The sequence below is a fragment of the Tamandua tetradactyla genome, chromosome 15 (assembly GCF_023851605.1).
Source record: "Tamandua tetradactyla isolate mTamTet1 chromosome 15, mTamTet1.pri, whole genome shotgun sequence".
Lineage (NCBI taxonomy): Eukaryota > Metazoa > Chordata > Mammalia > Pilosa > Myrmecophagidae > Tamandua > Tamandua tetradactyla.
This window is the reverse complement of record NC_135341.1, coordinates 37937433-37962846: the sequence shown is the minus strand read 5'-3', so window position 1 is coordinate 37962846 and position 25414 is coordinate 37937433. Positions and strand designations below refer to the sequence as shown.

Below are 25414 nucleotides of genomic sequence, written 5' to 3'. Positions count from 1 at the left end.
CAGGGAAAGCCCAATAAGACTATGCGCAGATCTCTCAGCAGAAACCATGGAGACGAGAAGACAGTTGGATGATACATTTAAATTATTAAAAGAGAAAAACTGCCAACCAAGAATTCTATATCCAGCAAAATTGTCCTTCAAAAATGAGGGAGAAATTAAAACATTTTCAGACAAAAAATCACGGAGAGAATTTGTGACCAAGAGACCAGCTCTGCAAGAAATACTAAAGGGAACACTAGAGACAGATACGAAGACAGAAGAGAGAGGTGTGGAGAAGAGTGTAGAAAGGAAGACTATGAGTAAAGGTAAAAAGGAGGAAAATTAGATATGACATATAAAATCCAGAAGGCAAAATAGTAGAAGAAAGTACTACCCATGCTGTAATAACACTAAATGTTAATGGATTAAACTCTCCAATCAAAGGCATAGTCTGGCAGAATGAATTAAAAAACAGGACCCATCTATATGCTGTCTCTACTCAAAGGACACAAGGCCAAGGACACAAATGGACATTTACACACCAATGTTTATAGCAGCATTATCAACAATTACCAAGAGATGGAAACAGCCAAAATGTCCATCAACAGACAGTTGGCTAAACAAACTGTGACATTTACATAAGAAGGAATATTATGCAGCTGTAAGACAGAATAAAGTTATGAAGTATGTAACAACATGAATGGACCTTAAGGACATTATGCTGAGTGTGATTAGCCAGAAAAAAAAGGGAAAATAGTGTATGGTCTCACTGATATGAACTGACATTAGTGAATAAACTTGGAATATTTCCTTGGTAACAGAGACCATCAGGAGATAGAAATAGGGTAAGATATTGGGTAATTGGAGCTGAAGGGATACAGATTGTGCAACAGGACTGAATATAAAAACTCAGAAATGGACAGTACAATACTACCTAACTGTAATGTAATTATGTTAAAACACTGAATGAAGCTGCATGTGAGAATGATAGAGGGAGGAGGGCTGGGGACATAAATGAAATCAGAAAGAAAGATAGATGGTAAAGATCGAGATGGTATAATCTAGGAATGCCCAGAGTGTATGATAGTAGTGAAATGTACAATGTACAAATTTTAAAAATGTTTTTGCATGAGGAAGAACAAAGGAATGTCATTATTACAGGGTGCTGAAAATAGATGATAATTAATACTTTAAAATGTCATCTTATGTGTGAGACTAAAGCAAAAAATGTTTATTTGCTACAAAATTTATATTTGGACTACAGCATTTCCTAATATAACTCATGTAGATAGTTTGATTGAATGTCATAAGTACTTGGAATCTCAGGTAGGACATGAGATTTTGTTGGTTTGTCCAGAGTGATGCCCCGATGAATCCCAGAGTGATCTGATCAGTGACTGGAAAAGTATTTGCAAGCCCCCTTCGGGAAATGGTGACAGTGGGGAGAAATTCAACTTCCCCAAGTTGAATTCTTGATATTCTCACAAGCAGTGTGGACAAACAAAGCTATAGGCTGAGCCCCCAGTCTTGGGGTTTGTTCATATGAAACTTAACCCCACAAAGGATAGGTCAAGCCTACTTAAAATTTAGGCCTAAGAGTCACCCCCAAGAGAGCCTCTTTTGTTGCTCAAATGTGGCCTCTCTCTCCAGCCAACATGACGAGCAGTCTCACCACCCTCCCCCTCTCTGTGTGGGACATGACTCCCAGGGTTGTGGACCTTCCTGGCAACGTGGGACAGAGAACCTGGAATGAACTGAGACTCAGCATCAAGGGACTGAGAAAAACCCTAGAATGAGCTGAAAATCAACATCAAGGGATTTGGAGAAACTTCTTGACCAAAGGGGAAAGAGTGAAATGAGACTAAGTGGCAATGGCTGTGAGATTCCAAACAGAGTTGAGAGGTTATCCTGGAGGTTATTCTTATGCATTAAGTATATATCACCTTGTTGTTCAAGATGTAGCGGAGAGGCTGGAGGGAACTGCCTGAAAATGTAGAGCTGTGTTCCAGTAGCCATGTTTCTTGATGATGATTGAACAATGATATAGCTTTCACAATGAGACTCTGTGAATGTGAAAACCTTGTGTCTGATGCTCCTTTTAGCTACTATATCAACAGAACAGTAGAACATATGGAATAAAAATAAATAATAGGGGGAACAAATGTTAAAATAAATTTAGTTTGAAATGCTAGTGGTAAATGAAAGCGAGGGGTAAGAAGTATGGTTTTATAATCTTTTTTTTCTCTGTTATCATTTTATTTCTTTTTCTGTTGTCTTTTTATTTCTTTTTCTAAATCGATACAAATGTTCCAAGAAATGGTGAATATGCAACTATGTGATGATATTAAGAATTACTGATTGTATATGTAGAATGGAATGATATCTTAATGTTTTGTTTGTTGATTTTTTAATTAATAAAAAAAGTAAAAAAAAATGGCAAGTTATAATGAAAAAGAAACTAACTGATTGTAAAACTCATTGGACGGGTTCAGAGAATAAAGGAAATAATGACTGAATTTGAAGATAGAAGAGTAGAATTTATCTAATCTCAAAAACAGAGAGAAAATAGACTTAAAAAAATGAAAAGAGTCTCAGGGACTGGTGGGACTATAACAAAAGATATAACATGTGTGTCAGCAGAGTCCAAGAAAGAAAGAAGAGAGGGCAGGGAGGCTGAAAAAGAAGTCAGAGAAATAATGGCTGAATTGATTGCACACCAAGTATGGATTGTTCATATGTTAAGAATGTTTGTGTTGTATGTTGATTGGTTTTATTTTTAAAAAAATTTTTAAAAAGGAGGAAATGCAGAAAAAGCCATAGAAGCTCAGAGAGAAAGCCACAGAAGCAAGAAGTTGAAAGCAATGAAGCCTGGAAGAGACCAGAAAGACCAGCAAATGCTGCCATGTGCCTTACTACAAGATAGCAGGTAGTCAGTCTTCCAAAGAGAAAGCATCATCTGTTAATGCCTTGATTTGGACGTTTTCATGGCTTCAGAATTGTAAGCTTGTAAGTTAATAAATCCCCATTGTAAAAGCCAAAAAAAAGAAAGAAAGAATACCTGAATTTTCCCCAAATTTGGCAAAAGACATAAACCTACAGATTCAAGAAGCAAGTAAACCCCCAAAAGGATAACAACAAAAATTTCATGCCAAGATATATTAAATTCAAACTTCTGAACACTAGGAACAAACAATCCTAAAAGCAGAGAGAGATGACCATTTACCTACAAGGGAAAAATCAACTTGAATAACAGAGATTTTTAATCAAAAACCATATTCAGCAATCACACTTCTTGACATTTGTCCCAGAGAAATGAAAACTTATGCCTGCACAAAAATCTGTACACAAATATTCATAGAAACTTTATTTGTAATGTCCAAAAACTGTAAACAATCAAAATGCCCTTCAACAGATGAGTAGTTAAACTGTGGTACAGCCATACATATCACTCAGGAATAAGAAGGAAAATATTTATACCTGCAACAACTTGGATGAATTTCAAGGGCGTTATGCTGTGTGGAAAGGGAGAAAAACAATCTCAAGAGGACACATACTACAGACTTCCATTTATATAACATTCTACAAATAACAAAATTATAGAGCTGGAGAATAAAGACTGCCAGAGTTGGAGATGGCAGACAGAAGGGAAGTGAGTGTGACAATAAAAATAACAATGTGTGTGACAAAGGGAGAATGTGATGATAGAATAGTCCTGCATCTTGATTGTCATGATTGAGCACAAGTATACACGTGTGATAAAATGGCATGGAACTGTAGGCATACATTGTACCAACGTCAATTTCCTGGTTTTAAACATTTTTTTGTGGTAATATAGATACAACGTAAAATTTCCTATTTTAGCCATTTTCAAATATACAATTCAGTGGTGTGATTTACATTCACGATGTTGTGTTACATTCAAAACTTTGCCATCCACCCAAACAGAAACTCTGTACCAATTAAGCAATAACTCCCTATACCCTACTACCACCCTGGAAAACTGGTAACCTGTATTCCAATTTCTGACTCTATGAATGTCCATAATCTATTTCATATAAGTGAGGCATACAATATTTGTCTAACATTTCACTCCATATGATGTCTTCAAGCTTCATCCATGTGATTGCATGTATCAGAATCCATTCCTTTTTTTTTCACATGGGCACGCACCGGGAATTGAACCTGGGTCTCCAGCATAGCAGGCGAGAACTCTGCCACTGAGCCACAGTTGCCCGCCCATAATCCATTCCTTTTTATTGGTGAATAATATGGCATTGTACGTATATACCACATTTTGCTTATTTATTCATCCACTGTTGGACACTTTTTGGCTATTATGAGTACTACTGCTATGAATGAGTCCCTGATTTCAATTCACCTAGGAGTGCAATTTCCAGGTCATACTGTAATTCTAGTCTTGACTTTCAGAGGAACCCCCAAACTGTTTTCCACAGTGACTGCACCATTTTATATTCCCACCAACAATGCATGAGTGTTCCTATCTCTCCACAAACATACCAACACTTGTTACTTTCCACTTTTTAAATAATAGCCGTTCTAGTGGGTGTGAAGTGATATCTCATTGTGGTTTCGGTTTCCATTTCTGTAATAGATAGGGATGTTGAGCATCTATTCATATGTTTATTGTCCATTCGTATGTCTTCTTTGAAGATCTTTTGTCCATTTTTTAATTGGGTTCTTTCGTCTTTTTTGTTGTTAAGTTGCAGAGATTTTTTAATGCAGTTTTATTGCAATATACTCACACACCATATAGTCATCCCAAGTGTGCAATCAATAGTTCACAGTATTATCATACAGTTGTGCATTTATCACCACAATCAATTTTAGAACATTTTCACTACTCTAAAATAGATAAATAAATAAATGAAGACAATACCCAAAACTCCAATACACCTTATCCCCCCTATTATTCATTTATTTGTGTCTTTATTTTTTTACTCATCTGGCCATATACTGGGTAAAGGGAGTGTCAGTCACAAGGCTTTCACAACCACAGAGTCATACCATAAAAGTTATATAGTTATACAGTCATCATCAAGAATCAAGGCTACTATGTTTCTTGATGATGATTGAACAATGATATAGCTTTCACAATGAGACTCTGTGAATGTGAAAACCTTATGTCTGATGCTCCCTTTAGCTACTATATCAACAGAAGAGTAGAACATATGGAATAAAAATAAATAATGGGAACAAATGTTAAAATAAATTCAGTTTGAAATAGTGGTAAATGAAAGCGAGGGATAAGGGGTATGGTATGTATAGTCTTTTTTTTTCTCTATTATCATTTTATTTCTTTTTCTGTTGTCTTTTTATTTCTTTTTCTAAATCGATGCAAATGTACTAAGAAATGATGACTATGCAACTATGTGATGATATTAAGAATTACTGATTGTATATGTAGAATGGAATGATATCTAAATGTTTTGTTTGTTAATTTTTTTATTAATAAAAAAGTTTAAAAAAAAAGAATCAAGGCTACTGGGTTACAGTCCAACATTTCAGGCCTTTCCTTCTATTTACTCTAATAGATTAGAAACAAAAAAGGAATATTTACATAATGTATAAGAATAACCCCCAGAATGACCTATCAACTCTATTTGAAATCTCTTAGCCATTGAAACTTTATTTTGTTTGATTTCTTTTCCCCTTTTTGGTCGAGAAGGCTTTCTCAATCTTAGAGTGACAGGGCCAACCTCATCCCTGGAAGCCATGCCGCATGTTGCAAGGGAGATTTACACTCCTGGGAGTCACATCCCATCTGCAGTGGGGAGGGTAGTGAGTTAATTTTCAGAGTTGGCTTAGAAAGAGAGACCACATCTGAGCAACAAAAGAAGTTCTCTGGGGGTGACTCTTAAGCATAATTGTAAGTAGGCTTAGCGTCTCCTTTGCAGGAACAAGTTTCATAAGGGCAAGACCCAAGATCAAGGGCTTGACTTATTCAGTTGGGAATCCCTAATGACTGAGAGAATATCAGGTCTTCCCCAGGTGGGGAAGGTTAACATTTCCACATTTTCCCCCAGTTCTTCAAGGAGACTTTGCAAATACATTTTTATTTTTGCAGGATTTAAAAATATGTATATTCTAGATATTAAACCCTTATCAGATACATGGTTTCCATTCTTTTGCATAGTGGATATGCAGTTTTCCCAGTCCCACCTGTTGAAAAATCTACTCTTTCCCCATTGATTATACTTGCTCCCCTTATTACTTGGCGCAGGCCAAACTCTTGGACCCAGAAGAAGCGCCATCTCCCACCTCAGCCAAGGAGCCCACCGCACTTTCCCTCACTGAAGAGGACGTGACTGCAGTGAAGAAGGATGTGTTGGAGAATTTGCATGTGTACCTGTATGAAAAAATCATAGCTGAGAGACATTTTGACTATATGTGCAAAAAAAATTTTTTTTTTCAGTAAAGAAGACCCTGAAGAAATTTCTTGCCAAATATCAAGTAGAAAAAGGGCTGGAAAATTGCTAAACTACTTACAAGAGAAACCCCAAAGAACTAGATACAACTATTGAGTCTATTTGGCAAGAAAAAAAAAAACTTTCTGATACAGAAGATTACAAATGAAGTATTTAAACTTAGAAATAGAAAACGAGAGTATCTGAAAGGACTTAAATGTAGCAGTTGTGACCCTTTCTCAGATGGACCCTCAAGCAACTTCTCTAAATCAAATTTAGACAAGAGTAATTTCTCTGAAAATCTCTGAGCACCCTCTGTCATATACTATCCAGGAGGAGAATCCAGCATGGCCCCCTTTTTTCTTACCCATTTGTCTCTGAATTGAACAGTTCTAGAAGCAAACAGAACTGAAAGTACCATCTTTTCTTCAACTACACTTCCCAGACCTGGGGATCCTGGGGCTTCTCCTTTGCCACCAGAGTTGTAGTTAGAAGAAGGAACTTGTAGAAACTGCTGAGATGTTTCTTCTCTTAAGATCATGTGCTGTTTTGCAACAGTTAGTTATTTTGCTCTTTAATTTTTTCTTGACAACCACAAAAAATGTTTTTACAGGATGTGAATCTCTTTATAAAATCTCTGTAATGACTTCTTAACATTTGATACATGTATTTTTAAATATATTTGCATATTTTGTAAATAGAATTTTTTAGAATAAAAGAAGCATACTTTTAGGATAGCTAAATATAAATCATGTTGATTATATATATTTCATTATTTTACATTTTTTCCATTTTTGGAATATTTTAGTGTTTTCAGTGTAGGTTTTACTTTTTTTTTAAATATATTTTAAGACTAATTTTACTAGGGAACATTTCTCTATTTGAGTCTAAACGCTTAGGCTGAAATGATATTTCTTCTCAGTGCCTTCATACTAGAAATTATCAGGGCCTAATAGTCCTTTCCAACCACTGAGCAGTAAAGTTTCAGGATTAAGCTGTCCTTGCAGTAAGAAAGCCAGTCACTGTCTGGAAAAACTACTGTACACAGAACAGAATACTTTACCCACTTGATCAGGTTTATAAGCACCCACAGAGTCCCCTTCTGAGGCTGAAAGAACACCTACCTGGTGGAGTCTCATCCACCTAAGATCTCAATTTGCCAAAATTTACTTCTTTTTAATCTGACTAATTAATACTGCTTCTCATGATTTTTAAATTCTTTGCTTTATTATTTTCATTCCTCAAGAAAAAGTATCTGGCTATAAACTTCAATCATTACATGTAATTTGATGGGATTTAAAAAAAATATTTTTCTGTACTTTTCATTCTCTTTTAGTGACCACCACCGTGAAGTTGAAATAATCAGAACAAATTAGGTGCTTTTTGGATGACAGTTCTGTTTTTAGTACTCTTTGGAACAAGCAGGTCATTACCTAGAATTTGTCTTTTTTTGCTGTGATATTGCAAAATTTAATTTCATGCATGTGTAAATCTTACACTCTTGTTGTTTTCATTTAAATTATAATTCTGCCTGTTTCCTAAAATCAATCTCATATATATATATTTCTCTTATTAATTGCAAAATGCAGATATGGAAATTTGTCACTGAAAAAAATTTTTTTTAATTGCTGATAAGAAAAATCAATTAGCCATATGTACAGCATCTCTTTTGGGGTTGATTTTAAAGTTTTAGTAATGGATGGTGGTGATGAGAACATAACATTGTGAATGTCATTAACAGCACTGGATTATATGTTTGAAGTGGCTAAAAGGGAAATTTTCAGTCACGTATATGTTACTAGAATATGAGTTAAAAGAAAAAATATAGGACTGTACAACAGAATGAACCCTACTGTAAATGATGGACTATAGTTAGCACAATTATTAAAATATTCTTTCATGAATTATAACAAATGTACCTCACTAATGCAAGGTGTTAATAATAGGGTGGTACGTGGGAACTTGGTATTTTATGTCTTTTATGCATAATGTTTCTGCAATCTTACAACTTCTCTAACAAAAAATTAATTAAAAAAATAAATTAGCCATAGAAGTGTGAGGGTTTATTTCTGGATTCTCAGCTCTATAACAATTAGTTTATATGTCTATCCTTGTGCCAGTACTGCTGGTTTTTTTCCACACTGTCTTGATTATTATAGCTTTGTAATAAGTTTTTTAATGGGTAAGTGTGAGTACTGCAACCTTGTTCTTTTTCAAGATGTTTTTGGCTAGTTGGTAACCCTTTCCCATCCACATGAATTTGACAATTGGTTTTATCTTTTTCTTCAAAGAGCTGCTGGAATTTCGTGAATCCATGGACATGGTATACCATTTCCATTTATCTAAGTCTTCTTAAATTTCTTTCAGCAATATTTGGTGGTTTTCCATCCTTGGTTAAATGTATGCCTAGATATTTTATTCATTTAGTTACTATTGTAAATGAACTTGTTCTTGATTTCCTTTCCAGGCTGTTTATTACTAGAGTATATAAACACCACTGATGGTGTTTTTGCGTGCAGATCCTGTATCCTGCCACTTCAATGAATTCATTTGTTAGCTCCAGTAGTTTTGTTATTAATTCTTTGGGATTTTCTATATATAGAATCATGACATCTGCAAACAGGGAAAGTTTTACTTATTCCTTTCCAAAATGAATCCTTTTATTTCTTTTTCTTGCCTGATAGCTCTGGCTAGAACTTTCCATGCAATGCTGGATAGCAGTGCTAAGAGTGAAAATCCTGATTTGCTCTTGATCATAGAGGAAAGCTTTCAGTCTTTCATCACTGAGTATGATGTTAGCTGTGGATTTTTCATATATGCCCTTAATCAGGTTGAGAATGAATGTTCCCTTATATTTGAATTTGTTAGCATTTTCATCAAGAAAGGGTACTAGATTTTGACAAATAATTTTTTGACATCAATTGAGATGGTTGTGTGGTTATCCTTCATTCTATCAATGTGGTGTACTATATTAATTGATTTTCTTATATTGAAACACCCTTGCATTCCTGGGATAAATCCCAATTGATAAAATGTATAACCCTTTTAACATGCTGTTGGATTCAGTTTGCTAGTATTTTGTTGGGGATTTTTACATTTATATTCATAATGGATGTTGGTCTGCAATTTTCTTTTCTGTGATGACTTAATGTGATATTGAGATAGGCTTATAGAATAAATTTTAAAATTGCCTCCTTCTCAATTTTTCTGTAAGTTTGACTAGGATTGGTGTTAATTCTTGGAATTTGTGGTAAATTTATTAATGAAGCCACTTTTCCTGGATTTTTTTTTGTTTATTGAGAGATTTTTGATTACTGATTCTATCTCTTTACTTGCCATTAATCTATTGATGTCTTTAGTTTTTCTTATTTTTTTTCACTTAATTTTTTATTAGAGAAGTTATAGGTTTACAGAAAAATCATGCAGAAAATAGAGAGCTCCCATATACCTTTCTATTCTTAACACCTTGCATTCGTGTAGTATCTTTGTTACAATGATGAAAGAATATTATTATAATTGTACTGCTGTGCTATAATTATACTGTTACCTATAGTCCATAGTTTACACTAACCACTCCTTATGGGTAATGATGTTGAGCATCTTTTCATGTGGTTTACTTTTTTGCCATTTATATAACTTCTTTGGAGAAATGTCTATTCGGGTCTTTTGTACATTTTAAATTTAGGTTGTTTGTCATTTTTGTTGTTGAGTTGAAGGATTTCTTTATATATTCTGGATATTAAAACCTTATCAGATATGTTGTTTCCAAATATTTTCTCCAATTTTGTTGGTAAACATTTTACTTTTAGGATAATGTCCTTTGAGGGGCAAACATTTTCAAATTCTGATGAAGTGTCACATCTATTTTTTCTTTTATTGCTTGCACTTTTGGTGCAAAATCTAAGCCACCATTGCCTAATGCAAGGTTCTGAAGATGCTTCCCTACATTTTCTTCTGGATGGTTATAGTTTTGGTTCTTATATTTAGGCCTTTGATCCATGTTGAGTTGCTTTTTGTTATATGGTGTGAAGTAGGAGGGGCACCTTCATTCTTTTGTATACGAATATCCCATTTACCATCCCCATTGGTTGAAGGGACTCTTGTTTCCCCATTGACTGGACCTGGAACCCTCATCAAAATCCAGTTGGGGGCAGGTCATGGTGGCTCAGCAGGCAGAGTTCTCGCCTGCCATGCCAGAGACCCGGGTTCGATTCTTGGTGCCTGCCCATGCGAATAATAATAATAATAATAATACAGTTGGGCATAGATGTGAGAGCTTGTTTCTGAACTCTCAACTCTATAGCACTGCTCTCTATGCCTGTCCTTGTGCCACTATCATGTTATTTCAATCACTATGGCCTTGTAATAAGTTCAAAAATTGGAATGCATGAGTCCTCCAACTTTGATCTTCTTTTTCATGATTGCTTTGGTTCTTCAGGGCACCGTACCCTTCCATATGAATTTGATGATCGGCATTTCCATTTTTGCAAAGTTCAGATTTTCATTGGGATCTCATTGAATCTGTAAATCACTTTGCATATAATTGACATCTTAACATATTTAGTCTTCCAATACGTAAATATGGACTTCCACTTTTTAAGGTCATCTTTGATTTCTCTTAGCAATATTTTACAGTTTTCTGTGTAGAGATCTTTTACTTCCTTGGTTCACTTTATTCCTAGATATATTATTCTCTCAGTTGCTATTGTAAATGGACTTTGTTCCTTGGTTTCCTCTTCAGATTGTTCACTACTAATGTGTAGAAACACCAGTGGTTTTTGCTGGTTGCTCCTGTACCCTGGCACTTAGCTGGATTTGTTTATTAGCTCTAGTAGCTTTGTTGAGGATTTTCTACGGGTTTTCTACATATGGGACCGTGACTTCTGCAAATAAGGGAAATATTACTTCTTCTTTTCCAATTTGGATATCCTCTTATTTATTTTCTTGCATAATTGCTCTGTATAGAACTTCCACCACAATGTTGAATAAAAGCTGTGACGGTGGATATCCTTATTCCTGCTCTTAGAGGGAAAGCTTAAAACTTGCATCATTGCATATGATGTATTTGAGCATTTTTCATATATTCCCTTTATCATGTTCAGGAAGTTTCCTTCTATTCCTAGTTTTCTAAGTGTTATTACCAAGAAGAGTGCTGGATTTTGTTAAATGCCTTTTGTGCATCAATTGAGATGATCGTGTGTTTTTCCCCTTCGTTTATAATGTGGTATATCATATTAATTGATTTTCTTATATTCACTCTTTCATACTAGGGATAAATCCCACTTAATCATGGTATATAATTCTTTTAATGTGCCGTTGGATTTGGTTTTCTAGTATTTTGTTGAGGATTTTTGTACCTATATTCCTAAGGGATGTTGATCTGTAATTTTCTTTTCTTGTCATAGTTTTATTTAGCTTTGGTATTGTGGTGATGTTGGCCTCATAAATTGAGTTTGGGAATGTTCCCTCCGCTTCATTTTCGTACTCTTTTTTTTTTTTTGTAGTAACCATGGGTCTTAGATTTACCATCCTAAATCTAAAACAGTCATATTTAATTTGATACCAACTTAACTTCAAGAATATTCACAAACACTGGTCCTATACTATTCCATCGCCCCAACTTTTAGTTGTATTTGTTACAAATCACATCTTTATATATTGTATATTCCAAACCATAGATTTAGCATTAATTTTATGCACTTGCATTTTGGAACTGTAAGAAAAAAAAGCGGAGTTACATACCAAAAATTCAATAATGGTATTTATATTTCTCATATGGTTATCTTTACTGGAGATCTTTATTTCTTTATGCCACTTTTACTCACCATCAAATGTCCTTTCCTTTCAGACTGAAGAACTCTCTTAACAATGCTTGGAGGGCAAGTCTAGTAGTGTAAACTCCCTCAGCCTTTTTTTAAATCTGAGAATGTCTTAATTCCCCCTCATTTTTTTAATTTTTTTTGCATAGGCAGGCACTGGGAATTGAACCCAGGTCTCCGACATTGCAGGTGAGAACTCTACCTGCTGAGCCACTGTGGCCCACCCACCCCCCGCATTTTTGTAATAGTGTTTCTAGATATAAAATTCTTTTTTTATAATTTTTTATTAATTAAAAAAATTACAAGGAAGAAACACAAACATCCTCAATATATGCTCATTCCGTTCTACATATATAATCAGTAATTCACAATATCATCACATAGTTGCATATTCATCATCATGATCATTTCTTAGAACATTTGCATCAATTCAGAAAAAGAAATAAAAAGACAACAGAAAAACAAAACAAAACAGAAAAAAGAAAAAAAAATTTTATATACCATACCCCTTACACCTCCCTTTCATTGATCACTAGCATTTCAAACTAAATTCATTTTAACATTTGTTCCCCCTATTATTTATTTTTATTCCGTATGTTCTACATGTCTGTTGACAAGGTAGATAGAAGGAGCATCAGACACAAGGTTTTCACAATCACACAGTCACATTGTGAAAGCTGTATCATTATTCAATCATCCTCAAGAAACATGGCTACTGGGACATAGCTCTACGCTTTCAGGCAGTTCCCTCCAGCCTCTCCATTACATCTTGGATAACAAGATGATATCTACTTGATGCATTGCATTACATCTTGGATAACAAGGTGATATCTGCTTAATGTGTAAGAATAACCTCCAGGATAACCTCTCGACTCTGTTTGGAATCTCACAGCCATTGCCACTTTTTCTCATTTCACTCTTCCCCTTTTTGGTCAAGAAGGTTTTCTCAATCCCTTGATGCTGAGTCTCAACTCATTCTAGGATTTCTGTCCCACTTTGCAAGGAAGGTCCACACCTCTGGGAGTCATGTCCCATGTAGACAGGGAGAGAGTGGTGAGTTTGCTTGTTGTATTGGCTGGAGACAGAGGCCACATCTGAGCAACAAAAGAGGTTCTCTCGGGGATGACTCTTAGGCCTAATTTTAAGTAGGCTTGACCTATCCTTTATGGGGTTAAGTTTCATGTGAACAAACCCCAAGACTGGGGGCTCAGTCTATAGCTTTGGTTGTCCACACTGCTTGTGAGAATATCAAGAATTCAACTTGGGGAGGTTGAATTTTCCCCCGTTCTCACCATTCCCCAAAGGGGACTTTGCAAATACAAGGAATGGGTGTTTGCATCTCCACACCCCCATGGCCCATCCCAGAGACGTGTACACCCAGCATTAGGAAACATTCACTGAATGAATGAATGAATGAATGACATCTTTCCTGACCGTGATCTGTTTTTGTTGAGAAGGAGGGACACAGGGGTCTACTATTTTGCCTTCTGGATTTTATATGTCATATCTAATTTTCCTTCTTTTTACCTTTACTCATAGTCTTCCTTTCTATACTCTTCTCCACACCTCTCTCTTCTGTCTTTTCGTATCTGTCTCTAGTGCTCCCTTTAGTATTTCTTGCAGAGCTGGTCTCTTGGTCACGAATTCTCTCAGTGATTTTTTGTCTGAAAATGTTTTAATTTCTCCCTCATTTTTGAAGGACAATTTTGCTGGATATAGAATTCTTGGTTGGCAGTTTTTCTCTTTTAATAATTTAAATGTATCATCCCACTGTCTTCTCGCCTCCATGGTTTCTGCTGAGTGATCTACACATAGTCTTATTGGGCTTCCCTTTTACGTGATGGTTTGCTTTTTTCTTGCTGCTTTCAAGATTCTCTCTTTCTCTTTGACCTCTGACATTCTGATTAGTAAATGTCTTGGAGTATGTCTATTTGGATCTATTCTCTTTGGGGTATGCTGCACTTCTTGGATCTGTAATTTTACGTCTTTCATAAGACTTGGGAAATTTTCAGTGATAATTTCCTCCATTAGTTTTTCTCCTCCTTTTCCCTTCTCTTCTCCTCCTGGGACACCCACAACACATATTCATGCACTTCATATTGTCTTTCAGTTCCCTGAATCCTGCTCATATTTTTCCATTTTTTCCCTATATTTTCTTTTTCTTGCCGGATTTCAGATGTTCCATCCTCCATTTCAGAAATCCTATGTTCTGTCTCTCGAAATCTACCATTGTAGGTTTCCATTGTTTTTTTCATCTCTTCTACTGTGTCTTTCATTCCCATAAGTTCTGTGATTTGTTTTTTCAGACTTTTGATTTCTTGCCTTCTTTATATCCTCCTTCAATTCATTGATTTGGTTTTTGATGAGGTTTTCCATGTCTGTTCGTATATTCTGAATTAATTATTTCAGCTCCTGTATCTCATTTGAATTGTTGGTTTGTTCCTTTGACTGGGCCATATCTTCAATTTTCCTAGTGTGATTTGTTATTTTTTGCTGGCCTCTAGGCATTTAATTACCTTATTAGTTCATTCTGGAGATTGCTTTCACTTCTTTTACCTAGGGTTTTCTTGCTGGATGAATTTTTTTGTCTGTCTGTTCTTTGACATTCAGTTCAGCTTTATCTGGACCTCTAGCTTAAGTTTTGTTTAACACAGGAGAATTTTTCAGTTCTTGTTTTCTTGTTTCTTGCCCTGCTTGTATGGTGCCTTCTCCCCCTCCCCACCCTGAGGAGGGTCTATTTAGGTATTATAACCCCAGCCGGATTTTCTCAGACCAAACTGGCCTCCTATCAGAAGGAAAGAGTCACCTGCATCGGTTTTCCCCAAGGGGAGACCCAGCAGGTTGAAAGACTTTCCTGTGAAGTCTCTGGACTCTGTTTTTCTTATCCTGCCCAGTATGTGGTGCTTGTCTGCCTGCAGGACCCACCAGCATAAGATGATATGGTACCTTTAACTATGGCCGGGGGCATGGTGGAGACAGAGGAGAGGTTGTAGGCTGGTTTTAATGGCTTCAAATTACCAAGCCTTGGTGTCTGAATTCCTTGAGGGAGGGATTCCACCTGAGTTGGGCTTCACCCCTCCCCTGGAGAAGGCACAGGCTCCAGACAAGCCCTCAAATGAGTTTTTTTCTGCCTATGCCTGGGGCAGTTGCAGCCTGAGGAGCCCTGCTGCTGTATCCAAAGACAGTCAAGCCTTTGTAAAAACACAGCCACAAAAACCTCTGTTTCCTTCTTTTTTTTTTTCCTTTCTCTGTCAGCCCTGCTCCCTTGGTGCCAGGGCAAAAATGAGTGACCTCCGTTTTGACCAGGTTCATCTGAGCTGGGGGCCTATTTTTAGTAGTCAGAATTTGTTAATTAATTCCACAATTGGCGTTTGGATGGGCTCAGCCCCTGCTGCTGGTAAGATCTCTTTCCTTTCCCCTCTGGGAAGCAGCCTATGGGGGAGGGGTGGCCGCCACAGCTTGTGGAACTCATGGTTCTGGGGGTGCTCACAGCCGGTCCTGCTGGTCCAGATTGGATACGCTGTGTGTCCAGTCACTGATGTGGCCCCAGGATCTGTTCTGTACTGTTTCTGGTTATTTAGTAGTTGTTCTGGAGGACAAACTAAAATGCGCCCATTGTTAAGCCGCCATCTTGGCCCGGAAGTCGATTTAAAATTCTTAGTTGGCAGTTGTTTCTTTCAGTACTCTATTTTGTCCCACTGCCTTTTTTCCTCCATAGTTCCTGATGGAAAATCAGCATTTAATTTTGTTGCAGTTCCCTTGTACCTAACATGTTGTTTTTCTCTTGCAGCTTTCAGAACTCTCCTTGTCCTTGGCATTGGACAGTCTGATTACTGTATGTTTGAGCATGGTAATTTTTTTAATTTATACTTTTTGGGGTTTTTTAGTCTTTTAAAATGTGTATATTCATGTCTTTCATTAAATTTAGGAAGTTTTCTGTCATATTTCTTTGACTATTCCTTCTGCCCCTTTCTCTCTTTCTTCTCCTTCTGAAATTCACATGGTATGTATATAGGTGTTGGCATGCTTGGTCGTGTTTCACAGATCTCTTAGGCTGTGTTCACTTTTTTTCCGTTCTTTTTTCTTTCAGCTCCTGAGCCTGAATCATTTCAATAGTCCTATCTCTGAATTCATTGATTCTTTTCCTACTATTTTTTTTTTCTAATTTTCACTTTTATAAATAAGCACTCCCCCTTCATATCGTTGCAATCACAAGATGGCTGGGATTGGGGTCATCTTAAGGTCTTTTAATTTACATATCTGGTGCCTGGGCTGGAGTCTCTGATGTCCCTTGGGCATCTCTCTCTCCCTCTCCCTGTCTGTGGGGTCTCTCTATAAGGTCTCTCACCATGACAGCCTCAAGGTAACCAAACTTGCTACATGGCAGCTGAATACCGTGAGAGCAAGTGTCCCAAAATAATCTGATAACAAAGTGACAAATATTGTATAATCTCATTTTTATGAAATATCAAAATATGCAAATTCATAGAGTAGAAACTAGGATACAGGTAACAGGGGCCATGGCAGGGGTAGGGAATGGTGAGTTAATGCTTAACTGGTATAGAGTTTCTGTTTGGGGTGATGGAAAAGTTATGATAATGGGTGGTCGTGATGGTAGCACAACATTGTGAAAATAATACCACTGAATTGTATATTTGAAATGGTTAAAATGGGAAATTTTAGGTTGTATATATAGTAGCAGAATACAAAATTTTTAAAACCATAGAACCATGCAACACCATGAACCCTAGTGTAAACTACGAACTATAGTTAATTATATAATTATAATATGTTTTCATCCAATTGTAACAAGAGTAGCACGCTAATGCAAAGTGTTAATATTAGGAAAAAGTGGGGGTGGGGAGTTATGTGGGACCTCTGTGCTTTCTGCATAATTTTTCTGTAAACCTACAACTTCAAAGGACAAAAGGGAAGGAAGGAGGAGAGAAAGAGCCTGTTACGCTTCTCAGGCTTGCCAAAGACTCATAAGGAAAACTAGAGAAAACTGCACAAGGAGGACCCTGACTCCCTACAGAGCTGGTGCTGTGGGCTGCCGTCCATTCCTCAGGTCCTTCCTTAGCTTCCTCATGTATGTCACTTTCTCCATGACTTTTGAGTTTTGTGGTACAGAATTGGTGTTTAACTATTGTCTGCAGTTCTGGCACTTAAACTGTTTTTCCTTCTGAAGCTTTAATGGGCTTACTAAAAAAATACAAAGGCATTAGACTTTTTGGCTATGGATTATTGGCTTAAGAAAGGGTTTTCAAAAGGTGGGGGCGGAAAGGTTGGGGAGACAGACTTCAGTCCATGGATGCATGGGAGAATGTGAGTTTGACCTAATTTCTTGAATCAGCAATTATAACATACATTTAAATAAAATTAGTTGGCAGCCATTTTTTAAATCCCAAAATTAATTAATTAATATTCAAGGTGGCATCTGCCCAAGGGATGTGGAGGGTCAGGCTCGTATTTCTGGCAGTGAGAAGAGCACGGGCAGTGGGTGGTCGCAGATCTCCCAGCCACCCAGCCCTGGCTAGTAGCGGTCAGCAAAACCAAACCTGCAGACGTGGCAAGCGAAGCCTATGAAGATGGTTAGCACACTTTCAGGGACAACTATGTAAGAGCCTTTTTCCAAAGAGCCTTTGGAAGAGTCCTGCCTTGCTAACTTGTTCCATTTTTACCCTTTAGGTTCAGGAATTGCTAGAAAAACCATCAAATTCTAAAATTCTGTCTTCTTGTCCCAAAATCAAATGGCATGTCATTGGTCACCAACAGAAACAAAATGTCAACAAATTGATCCTTCTCCCCAATCTCTTCATGGCGGAAACAGTAGATTCTTTGAAATTGGCAGAAAAAGTCAACAGTTCCTGGCAGAAAAAAAAGTTCTCCAGAAAGTTAAAGGTCATGGTGCAAATGAACACCAGTGGAGAGGAGAGAAAACATGGCTTTCCATTATCAGAGTCAGTAGTGATGGTAGAGCACATAAATGCCAAGTGCCCCAACCTGGAATTTGTTGGCTTCATGACCATCGGAGGCTTTGGGCATGATCTTCTTCAAGGACCAAATGCAAAAACTTGCAGATGTTACTGTCACTCCAGGAGGAGCTGTGTAAAAAACTGAACATCCCGCTGAGCATGGGCATGTCTATGGACTTTCAGTACACAGTTGAAGTACAGTCTACAAATGTCCAGATAGGGAGCATCATTTTTGGAGAAAGGGATAACTCAAAGTTTCCTGCCCCAGACAAGTCTGCAGCAGACCTGTGTTGCCCAGGAACACTAAGCCAAGACACAACCCAGCAGTAGCCCACAAACTGTGGGCCCTTTCCAGGAAGACCTAACTATGCACTAGTCTAAATTTTAGTTTTGTTGTTACCTGTTACAGCACAACCATGCTCTCCTCATGACCTGGGTAGAGAGCGCTAATGATTATTTGTATTAGTGGAAGCCATCAGTTGTTAGTCTCTGACATAGGACGCTGGCTTTAGGGAGTTAGATTTGAGGAATCCAGACCCTTTTGAAGAGCGGGTATCAAACGAATAGCAAGGAATCGAGCTGAGTCTTGAATCCTGCCCAGAAGCACCAACAGATCATGAGTGCCTTCTCCAGACTAAAGTTTGAGTCACTGGTGCCTGTAAGTACTGTCAGAGGGACTTCAGTTGCCGTTTGCTTTAATAGAAATTCCATTCCCTTGTTGTTACCACCTTCATACACACTCCGGGATTCCAGTCCCCACTTCTACCTTACTAAGTCAATATCTGAAGACATTCTGTTCTCTAGAAGGGCATTCCTGGTAATTTCAAGAAATGGCTCAAATTAACACCCCCTACCCAAGTTGCTGCTGATGAGAGTTCATCACTGTGCTGGTTTGAATCTATTATGTACCCCCAGAAAAGCCATATTTTAATCCTGACCCAATCTTGTGGGGGTAGCCATTTCTTTTAGTCCTGATTCAATAACTGTAGGTTGGAAACTTTTGATTAGGTTATCTCCACAGAGATGTGACATGCCCAATTGTGGGCGTGACCTTTTGATTAGATGGAGATGTGACTCTGCTCATTCAAGGTGTCTTGACTTGTTTATTGGAGTCCTTTAAAAGAGGAAACATTTTGAAGAGAGCAGAGCTGACACAGATGCTGATACTTGGAGAACAGAGACACAGATGTTTGGAGATGATTGAATCTCAGCAGACATCGCCATTAGATGTTAAGCAAGCCAGAACCTGGAGAAAGCCAAGGAAGCTAACAGATGAAAGCCAGCCCTAAAGAAGCAAAGTGAGGAATCCCCACAAGAACAGAGGCTGAAAGCAACAGAGCCAGGAGCAACGGACCAGCAGATAACAGCCATGTGAATTTCCAGATGACAGAGGTGTTCTAGACCCATCAGCCTTCCATGAATTAAGATATCTTTTCCAGGATGCCTTAGTTTGGACATTTTTATAGGTTTAGAACAGTAAACTTGTAACTTATTAAATTCCCCTTTTTAAAGCCATTCTAGTTCTGGTATATTGCATTCCAGCAGCTTACAAACTAATACAACCACTCACCATGCTGTGTGATTGACCCTGAAAGTCACAGCAGTTGCATAAATTGGCCTTGGACCTTGCTCTCATTCTCCTGAACAGAAAGGTCTTTGAGTTTTTCCTCTGGGACCTACAGTGGTGAGAATTTAATGATACGATTACTCTACCACCGTAATTTTCTTTATGATGATTATTTGTCACAGATCGACCAATCAATATCATGGTTCCCCCAAAATAAAAGATGCCTTCAAAGCCAGTTCATACACATGGTTTCAATGAAGGCTGGCCTTGAGGTTCCTTTCCCTGAGGAACACTTTCCAGCCACATTTATAGCCTCCTCACTTTATTTGTAAGTCAGAATTTTGCAGCTCTTCTTCATTGCTAATAAGGTGACAAGAGAGAAAGCACAACTCTCACTCATAGCAGAAGGCTTCAGTGCAGGTGCTTGTTTTTGAAACGGCATTTTCTCTTATTTATTCAAGCCAAGTCTTTTATTTTATGAACTAATTTTCAGACCAGGCTGCTGTTGCTGGATGTAATTTTTGTAAAACTTGACCCATTATGAACTTCCGGGAAGACGTTGGAGCTGAGTGAACCAAATTCACTCCTGCTCGGTCGAACAAGGTAAGGGACAGGGAGAAAGTGATCAGAACCAGTCCCAGGGTGTGAGTAAACAAGCAGGGTCTCTAGGGTATTTTGGGGAGAAGAGAGGTGGGAGGATTGGGACCGGGAGAGCAGGGTGGGTTGGTCAACCGTGATCCCCACCAGGGCGGCCCGGCGTGAGGGGAGGTGGGATCGAAGGGAACAGACCATCCCTCCGCTCCCGCCTGCCCCAGCTGCTGCCTGGGAGACCTCCCGGCCGGGGTCTGTAGTTAACAGCACCCGCGGGGAACCCATAGGTGGACCGATCGTCAACCGCTGGGGCCAGGCCTCCGGGAGCTGGGAGCAATCACCCAGCTAGGTGCGGGCAATAGCTGTCCCCGTGGTGCAGTGTGTGGCGGACTGCCAGGTGGTGGGTGCTGCAGGTCGGCTGAGGTCCAGGCACTGGTCGGCTCTCCAGTTCTCAGTGGCCTACTGGCCACTGCGGACCAGAAGCAGCCCACAGAGGTGCACACCATCTCTAACCACTGCAGTTCGGAAGGTGTGGGCCTGAGGGAGGAGGAGGCTCAGGGTCGCTGCCTGCTGGTGAGAAGGTATATGTGCAGGCAGGCTAATCTTATCTGCCTGAGTTTTTATATTTTTCCTAATACTCATTTTACTTTTTCCCATTTTTAAAATATATTTTTATTAGTAGCATAATTGTTTTTATTATTTTTAATTTAATTTTTTATTTTTATGTATATTTTATATTTTTACTGATACTTTATTTTTATTGCTTATTTTATATATTACTTTTTATTGTTCTGTTTTATTTTATTTATTTTTAATATTTTTTCTTATGTTTTCTCTCTCTTTGGTGTGCACCAGTCTGAGCTCACTCCAATATATCTTGGGATGTCTCCTTCCAATTCTGGGGCCTACTACCGTTGAGGTGTGTTTTGTTGTTGCTCTTGTTGTTTTTTCATATTTTTATTATATTATTATTTTATTATTTTATTTTATTTTGGGTGCATGGGCCAGGAATTAAGCCCAGGTCTCCCATGTGGTGGGTGGCCGTTCTACCACTGAAGTACCTGTGCACCCTGGCCTTGCTTTTAATAGGCCCTCAAGTTGAATTGCATCCCCTACCTGAGATCCAGACCTTGGTTAGGTGGTGAGTAACTTACAAACCAAGTGCAAAAGGAAAATTTCAATGCAAAACCATGTAAATATAAAACTTGAGATGAGTGAAGGAAACCAACTTGCAAAATAACCATATTAAGATAATCAGGGCAGTGCAACAGTGGCTCAGTGGCAGAATTCTCGCCTGCCATGCCAGAGGAATGGATTCAATTCCTAGAGCCTACCCATGCCAAAAAAAATAAAATAAAAAAAGATAATCAAATGCCCCAAACACAACAGAAAATCACAAAGCACATGACTATCCAAGCAGAAATGGCCCAGTCAAATGACCAAATCAAAACTCCAGAGGGGACACAGAATATAGAACAATTACTCAAGGACATTTATAAAGAAATAGAGGATATCAGAAAGACACTAGAAGAGCATAAAGAAGAATTTGAATGATTACATAAAAAAATGGTAGATCTCATAGAAATGAAAGATACAGTTGACTAAATTAAAAAAAACTAGAGACACCTGATAGATTCAAAGAAGTAGGAAGAAGAATAAGTGAGTTAGAAGACAGAACAATTGAACTAGAGCACACAAAAGAACATATGGCAAGAAAGATGGAAAAAATGCAACTGGATTTTAAAGATATGATAGATAACAAGAAGTTCACAAATATAGGAATCAATGGTGTCCCAGAAAAGAGTAAAGGGCTGGGAAAATTAGTTGAAAATATAATTGGGGAAAACTTCCCAACTCTTATAAAAGACGTAAGTATGCAAATCAGAGAGGCCCAATGAACTCCAAATAGAACAAATTTGAATAGGCCTACTCCAAGACACATACTACTCAAACTGTCAAATGTTGAAGAGAAACAGAAAGTCCTAAAGATAGCACGAGAAAAGTGATCTCCAACATACAAGCGAAAACACGTAAGACTGACTTCAGACTACTCAACAGGCACCATAGAAGCAAAAAGACAGTGGTGTGATATATTTAAGAACCTGAACAAGAAAGGCTTTCAGCCAGGGATTCTTTATCTCGCCACATTATCCTTTTGACTTGAGGGAGAGATTAAAATCTTCAAAGACATAAAAAAAAGGTTCAACTAGTCAACAAGAGATCTGCTCCATAAGAAATACTAAAGGGAGTATTATCAGCTGAATAAAAAAGACAGGAAAGGGAGGTCTGGAGAAGGGCAAAGACTTGAAGAACACCAGTAATGGTAATTTAAAGGACAAAAAGAGAGAAAAGAAAAAGAATACATAGATCTGACAAATAAAATTGAAGGATAAGATGGTAGAGTCAAGAACAGCTTTTGCAGTAATTAATGTGCTAAACTCACCAATTAAAAGATACAGACTGGCAGGATGAATTAAATATATAGTCCATTTACATGTTGTTTACAAGAGACATCTTGGACTCAAGGACACAATTGGATTGAAAGTGAAAGGATGGGAAAATATCTTCTATGCAAACTGTAACCAAAAGAAGCAAGAGTAGCTATACTAATATCAAATAAAACAGATTTTAAATGTGAAGACATCATAAGAGACAAAGAAGGACATGACTTATTAATAAAAGGGAAAAGTTACCAAGAGGAAATAACAATCATAAATATTAATGTTCCCAATCAAGGAGCTCCAAAGTATGAGGCAAGTATTGCAAAATATTTTCAACAATAATAGTGGGAGAATTCAATACACCATTCTCCACTATAGATAGAACAACCAGGCAGAGGATCAAGAAAGAAAGAGAGAACCTAAACAATATGATAAATGAATTAGACCTAACAGACATATACAGGACATTACACCTCAAAACACCAGGATCTACATTCTTCTCTAGTGCACATGGAGCATCCTCTAGGGTAGATCATATGCTGGGACAAAAACTGAGTCTTTATAAATTTAATAAGATTGAAATTATCCAAGGCATTTTCTCTGGCCACAACAAGAATGAAGCTAAAAATTAATAATCACCAAAGAACCAGAGCTTTCACAAATATATGGAGATTAAACAACACACTCTTAAATAATCAGTGGGTCAAGGAAGAAATTGCTAGAGAAATCAGTAAATATCTGGAAATGAATGATAATGAGAATACAACATATCAAAAGTTATGGGATGTTGGTTGCATGGGATGTCAGTGGTTAGAATGCCTGGCTTTCATGCGGGAGACCTGGGTTTGATTCCCGGTCCATGCATGTGCATGCTTGGGATGTGGCAAAGGCAGTGCTGAGAGGGAAACTTGCTGCACTGAATGCCTATATTAAAAAACAAGAATGAACAAAACTTGAGGATTTAACTGCTCACCTGGAGAATTTAGAGAAAGAACAGCAAACTAACCCCAAAACAATTAAAAGAAGAGAAATAACAAAGATCAAAGCAGAAATAAACAAACTGGAGAACAATAAAAAGAATCAACAAAGCCAAAATTTGGTTCATTGAGAAAATCAATAAAATGATGGACCCTTAGACTACAGAGTAAAAAAGAAAGAGAAGGCAAATAAAATCAGAAGTGAGAGGGGGGTTGCTACCACAGATCATGAAGAAATTTTAAAAATCATAAGAGAATATTATGAGCAACTATATGCCAACAAACTACACAACTTAGATGAAATGGACAAATTCCTAGAAACACACGAATAACCTATACAGACTCGAGAAGAAATAGAAGGACTCAAAAAACCAATTACAAGTAAAGAGATTCAATCAGTCATCAAAAATCTTCCCACAAAGAAAAACCTAGGACCATACAACTTCACGGGAATCTTCTCAAACACCCCAAAAAGAACTAACACCAATCCTGCTAAAATTCTTCCAAACAATTAAGGAAAAACAATTAACTCATTTTATGAAGCAAACATCACTCTAATACCAAAACTGGATAAAGATACTACAAGAAAGGAAAACTACAGACCAATCTCTCCAATGAATATAACGCAAAACTTCTTAACAAAATACTAGCAAATCAAAACCAATGACATATTAAAAGAATTATACATCTACTATAATTTAAAATTAGGTAAACTAAAGTCAAGAACATGGGTTATCAGGTTGGGGCTTATTGTAAGGGGTCCTCAATTGTAAGCTTTTGCAGCAGTCACATATATTCATGAGGTATAACTGTTAATTCTAAATTCTGAGATATTGAGCTATTTCTATAAAACCTGGTCTTACGTAACACCTAAGACTCAGAGTTAGAGCTCTGAAGCTATGAAAGTGAGCATTACCCCTATGGCAATAGTTTAAAAAGTTGAAAAAGGGATCAGACTTCAACTAGAAATATGAATGAAGCTGATATGGACAGAACTAAGGTATACTAGAAGAGTGGGTAAAGGATATCATACATATTTTAAAACCTCAACTTCTGGGTGAGATGTTTATTTGATGCAAAATTTATATTTGGGGTAGTGCATTTCCTAACAACTTTATGGTCAGATGAACAGCATACATACATGAAATCATGAATAGGGAGTGAGATGTTGTTTTGTCCAGGTGTGTGATGTCCTGCTAAATCCCAGAGCGATTTGGGCAGTGAATAAAGAAGTATTTTCAGAGACCCTTTGAGGGAATGGGGAGAAAGGGGAAGGTGTTCAACTTCCCTATTTGGAGAATTTCTGATATTCTTGCAAGCAGTGGGGACAATCAAATCAATAGGTTAAGCCCTTGATCTTGGAGTTCACCACTATGAAACTTATCCCTGCAAAGGATAAGCTAAGTCTATTTAAGATTATGCCTAAGAGTCACACCCAGAGAACCTCTTTTGTTATTCAGTTGTGGCCTCACTCTCTAAGCCAACTCAGCATGTGAACTCACTGCTCTCCCCCAACACACACACACACACACACACGTAGGACATGACTCCCAGGGGTGTAAATCTCCCTTACAGTGTGGGATAGAAAGCCTGGGATAAGCCAAAGCCTGGCATCAAGAGATTGAGAAAGTCTTCTTGAC

At 37.5% G+C, this 25414-nt stretch overlaps 2 pseudogenes; both read left to right on the top strand.

The window, feature by feature from the left end:
- The first annotated feature begins 3610 nt into the window (after window positions 1-3610).
- Window positions 3611-16320, top strand: LOC143656789 (B-cell lymphoma/leukemia 10 pseudogene; annotated as a pseudogene).
- Window positions 16321-16743: 423 nt separating this feature from the next.
- Window positions 16744-18559, top strand: LOC143656788 (pyridoxal phosphate homeostasis protein-like; annotated as a pseudogene).
- The last annotated feature ends 6855 nt before the right edge of the window (window positions 18560-25414 follow it).